Raw genomic sequence first — 6,000 nt, 5'->3', positions numbered from 1 at the left:
TGTAAATATAGTCAAGTTCATCATGCTATTCACAATATGTTGGTGGAAAGAACAATAACATAGTTTTGTTTTATTTTGTGACAATTTTAATAGTTTTTTCTTTTGTTCTTTTTTTTTTTTTTTTTTTTTGGAAACAAATCTGTAACATGTCAGTTGCTCTGAAGAGTATACCTGCTATTTATTTCCATGGAAACAACAACAGATATAAAGAATGCAATAACATTATTTGAGAAAATTCTCAGCTACAAAGCTTTAACTTTCAGCATAGTCATCACCACTATCTACTCATTTTTGCCAGCCATGAACAAGATACCCTCACAGAAATATGTAACAGTAGAAGTCACAGTCATCACTGGTGAAATGCACCATCCAGCTCCTCACTGTACTCAAATCCACTGTCTGGTATTCACAAATATTCAGCAAGAATCAATTAATATCAATGCCATTTATTCTTCATGAAGGAATTCAGAGATTCCTTTGTAGGTACTCCTATGTTAAATGCCTGTGTCAGACTGCCCCTCTGCTGCCATCTGTCACATGGCAACAAAGTGTAATGGAATATTGGCAGAAAGTTTCAACTTCTACTGCTATGCCACCAACATCCATCTCTGATATTGTGGGCCAACATAATAAAACGGGAGAAATTGCTTTTGGAGCAGCTCTTTTATAATGAAAAAATTTAAAAATCCTCAAGAGTTTCTTTCTCTGTCAGCCTGCAGCATTCCAAAACAAAATGTGTTACATGCACAGTCTTTTAAAATTTTTAATTATCATTTCAAAAAAGGTGTATTTAATAGTCTCCATCTTAAGCAACCATGAAATACTCTTTCCTCTAGTGGCCCTAGTAAAAGGCTTTACCAGAAATATTTGAAGGTTATTTGAAGCAGCTTCTCTCCTGCAAGGTGCATGTTGTCTAAAAATAATCTCATTGGAAAGCTACAGGAAAGATGTTGCATGAAGGCTGTAAGCTACTATCTGACATTCTGATGTCTCTTGCAGTAGAAGTGCAAAAGGTTTTGATATTTCTTGGATTTTTGTTTGCTGTATTCATTGCTGCACATATGTTTGCAGTACCTAACCCCACGCAAACAAATTGTTATTGTGAGTTTTCTGTGCTCTAAAAAAGATGCATTGACCACTCAAGCTGTGGTTTAAAATAATGATTTTTGTCAATCCCCAACAAATAAACAAATACTCCTATTTTTAACAGAACAGATACTGTATAACTTGCATTTAAATTGTATTTATTGTACATGTCACTGTAATGCAGTGGAGAAAATTACATGTTTTCAATATAATTGGAGAATACTTGTTTCCAAAACTGTTATTTTTAACATATTCCATCTTGTGAACTTCTAATGTACAGAGGAAGATGGTTCTTCTACAAAATGGCTCTTTGGATTTGAACTTAAGGTTCATCCAAGGTTCATATGCTTCATTACCACTAGGCAGGAAATGAGCAAGTTAGTCTTTAGACCAATATTGCTGTGCAAATATCAGGAGAATTTGCTGACTAACATCTGATCTCTGATTCATCGCTTATAATTAACATTGTTGTTATCCCAGACTGCTAGAAGCACTGTAAACACCAGCAGTAAACATTTCATTTATGTGTTAGATAGCCAAGATTGGATATTGTGGCATAGGTAATATAAAAAGATTGCACAGATTAAAAAAAATAAAAGAAAGAGAGAGAGATTTTAAAATAGCATAAAAGCTACACTATTACCATGTTATCCATTACTTAATTTACATATGGCAGTTCTCTGACGTGGGCAGAAATTAGGCATTTTCTTTGTATGCTGTAGAAATATAAGTATTCCCATGATTTCTTCATGAAGGAACTTATTTGCTCAATTACATCTGCCCAAGCATTCTACTTATAAATAAAACTTAGTTATTGAATCAACATTTTCACTTTTGTGTGCACGTGTTGGATCCTAACCAAGATGACCCTGCTCCTAGAACAGCTGGATAAATCTTAAGGAATATGTAGTAAGTAAAGATGCATAACAGAAACAACTTCATATGAGAACAGTTTGACCTAGTTGTAAAATGATTCATCCGACTCATAGTCCTACAAAGCTATTAACATTTATGCACAACATTTATGGTAGATCAATTTTTCTGTAAGAAGCTAATGAATTTATAAACAGTTCCTGTAGGAGTATAGAGTATAAATAAAAGTAGAAGCTATATTCACTCTTTATTCTCATTGTATTTCTTACTCCGATGGTTTGATATTTACATCTAGCTTGATCAAAATTCTGCACTTATGAATCCAAAACTAGAGAGCCATTACGTTTTTTCCATCTTTTTAAGATAACTTATTTTTAATCATGGTATAAATAAATTTGCTTGTGACTCTTCTGGTGTTTGGGTTGAAGTAAATGTTCATTACTTTCAGAGCAGCCTTTGTACATAGCACTGGTAAACCTTTGTACTTCAGGGAAGACACGCTGAAGTCAGCACATGTGTTCACGTATGCTGATCATTGTGACATAACCTAGAGAAGTAGTATCCAAAGGAAGAAGTGAAAAAGCTCATTTCCTCAATTACTATAAATATTCCATTCTAAACTGAAGGGACTTTTAAGGCATAACTTGATAATATTTAAGAAAACCATTTTTCTTTTTCCTTGGGTAGGTGTTTCCAATATACACAATTTTCCTAGCCAACAAATGTTTTATATAACTAATTGAAAGACTAGGAGCATATTTTTCTCATATGCCAGCTCTACAAAGTGTATTGATTTCTAGCTGTTTTTTTTTTATAAACTACAAAAACGTATGTGAAGGTGATGAAAGTGAACAATAGTGAACAAGAAGTAAGCTATTTGTTATTTTATTTCTGATCTATTCAGTATCTGATAAAAATACCTATTGAGAACCAAGAAGGATCTTCAAAGCACTGCCAGAATTCCTTTTTTCAGAAGCCTTAGGTTTTAGTCAGCTGGGGGTTTATTGTGAATTATAGTAACACTTTATCTCTTCTTTCATCACTCTGTCAGCACTCCTGGAAGCAGTATGTGTTCTGGGAAAAGCGTAACAAGAAGAAATAAATAAATCAGGCAACTCAGACCTGCTTGGAAATATGAGCATTCACCATTTGTAGAGAAGCCAGAAAATTGTTCTATTCCCAAATAAGGTTTAATTAATAGGAAAGAGTGATTGTAGTCTGCTTGATAACTCAAAGGAGGAATGCAAGACTTTTTATTTCATCCCAGATCTCCTGTAACTAAAGACCATTACTCTCCTCTTTTAGTTTTAAGATTTGTATTGTCTTGCTGTCAGTAGCCATCTGCAACGAGCATTCTTGACATGCAGAGTAGCAGGTAAAAATGTTTAGCTGTACTTTAGCTATTCCAGTGTCTTGTAGATGTTTATGCTGATTATTCTAACCTCCTAAGGGTGTAAATACCACTGACACTCAGAAGCAAGAACTGCTTTATTTGAGACTTTGAAAGCTTTTGGTACATCAGTGCTTGAGCCACATATGCAGTATCTACAGCTTTCACATTTGTTACTTGGCATGTCTTTTTTTTCAAATGTCGCTGGGGTATGTGGCTATGCATAGGCTTCTGGTATTTTAATCCAACTGGAATAACAGCTTTTAAGATGGGCATGTCCAAACTGTGTCTTTGGCCCCTGACAAAGTTTGTTACCACCAAAGAGTACATCAAGTAACTTCTTTGCTATTCTGGGGATTTTTTGCATAGTTTTCTTTATTGATGCTCTCTTTTGGGGTTGAAATAGTGAGAAAGCAACTCTGGAGAATGAGGACCTGTTGAGTCATATCCCAACTGGACAGTCCCTTGTATCCCCGCAGAGATGTTGCTGCAGATCAGAAGTGTTTTAAGAGGCAACCCAAGTAGAAAAAGACAGAGGTTTATCTTTCATGCATAGTGAACACATGATGATGATACAGCTACTTTGTTCACTCAGGAGAAGAGGACTGCTTGAATGGCTTTATTAATAAATAAGTTATTAATATGGGCTGGAGGGATAAGCAAACAAAGCTTGTGTATGTACTCCCTCAAAATTCCTGTAAGTTGAGACCAATAAATAGGTGAAAATGCTGTCTGCCATTAGGGCAGACTGTTCTTATTACCTGATGAAGTTTTGGTAGGGAAGGCAACCACCTGCATGCTGCTCTTGCGCCCAGGGGAAGATCTTATCAGTGTATATAAATACTTGAAAGGAAGATGTAAAGAGGAATGAGCCAGGTTCTTTTTGGCAGTGGGAACAAACAAGAGGTGGTTCTGTGGGAACTTCAGGAAGCACTTCTGTGCACTGCAGGCTGCACACTGGCACAGGTTGCACAGAGGCTGTGGACTCTTCTCTTGGGAGATCTCCGAAAGCCACCTGGACACGGCCCTGAGCACCCTGCTCTGGATGACCAAGATGGGGGTGGGGTTGGGCCACATGGACCCAGAGGACCCTGACAATCTCAGACATTGGAGATTTTCTGTACAGTCGATTTATGCTCCTTGACAGCAATAACAGCAATGAACACTAGTGTATAAAGGGAGGCACAGCCATTGTATTTTCCTTCTGGAAAATGTCTGAAGACCCTGAATGTCTGGAAAATGTCTGGAGATGCTCTCCACAGAGGCCAGGTAATAGGGCACTAGCAGGGAAGAGTTTTCTACTGTTTCATGCTTTTTCCTGTATCCTGAAGAGAAGACTCAAACACAAGGCAGGGCAGGATAATGTGTCTGCAGGGACAGTGGGCATGGCAGGCCATGATAGGCACATCCTGCTGTGTGAGAACAGCACAGAAGAGGAGAAATAACTAGCATTTTAATATATAGACTCCATCCATCGGAAGAGATGCTGGAGTACAGGGTGTTACTAATTTCCTTCATGAGTGTTGCCTACTTGAGACAGATAGAGAGACCTGCTTTCTTTGGAGTATAAGGTTAGCACCGTCTGACTCAAGTTATGAGTCTAAATGGTTGTCCGGATTTCATAAAACCACCCATTTTGTGCTATTTTGTGACAACCATAATTATGAAATACACAGGAAAGAAAAATACTGATGGTATTATTTCTATTTTACTTAAGACAGTAGGAAGAGACTGAACACTGTAAGTCCTGCATTCCCAACAGTGTGAGAAAACTCTCCACTGTCTAAGCATCTGACAGCACTGCTTGAGTTCCATCCAGTCACGTCACGTCTTCCTTAATTTGCTCTCGGTGCATTCTCCTTCAGTCTTCATTCTTTTGGGAGTAAGTTGGAGACTTTAGTCTATTTGATGACCCTTGCTCTATCCATACCTCAGTTGTGTGCAATTCGTCCTCCTTAAATGCTGTACCAGCCTGGGATTGCATCCTCAGCAATTTTTTATTTATCTTTGTGGAGGAGGATGAGATTCTTCTATGTTGCTTGGATAACTTTACTTCAAATTTGTCTGAACTCCTTCACTTGTCTGCTCATGATGCTCAAGTGCCAAGGAAGGCTGTCATGACTATGAAGGTTTATTTCCAGGGTCTGCTCTTACTTCAGATTCAGACTGACACAGAGCCAGACATGCAGCAGAGCTCTGAAAGCAAGTGTGAGTAGAGCAGTTATGTAAATAATTGCCATACAATGATTAAGCATCTCAGGAAGTCAAATGGGACAATGTGGGTAAGTCCAAAGAGTAAGTAGAAAACTAGATATCTATTCAAATTGACAAATTTGACAACGTCATGAGGATTTTAGTAAAAACAATGGAAAGATATAGACAAACTTACAGAGAAAGAGCTAGAAGCATGCAAAAATGTTTCACTGTACCCAGCAGGAGTGGAATCATCAGGAGCCAAAAGCAGAACTAATGAGCACAGTGAGGAATAGATTAGTTTTCAACACCCATAAAAAGGAGAAGTTTAGCACAGAAGGAAAATTTTTATCACATTACTTGAGTGGAAAATTTCTGTACCTAAAAATCCAGGAGAAAGTGAAGTAATCAACATGCAAATTGAAACAACTGATGAAAGCCCTTCGTAATATGATCTG

Source organism: Centrocercus urophasianus, unplaced genomic scaffold, assembly GCF_019232065.1.
Source record: "Centrocercus urophasianus isolate 14NV4802_14NV808 unplaced genomic scaffold, USGS_Curo_1.0 seq_25, whole genome shotgun sequence".
In the NCBI taxonomy this organism is placed as follows: Eukaryota; Metazoa; Chordata; class Aves; order Galliformes; family Phasianidae; genus Centrocercus; species Centrocercus urophasianus.
This window is presented reverse-complemented; position numbering follows the sequence as displayed.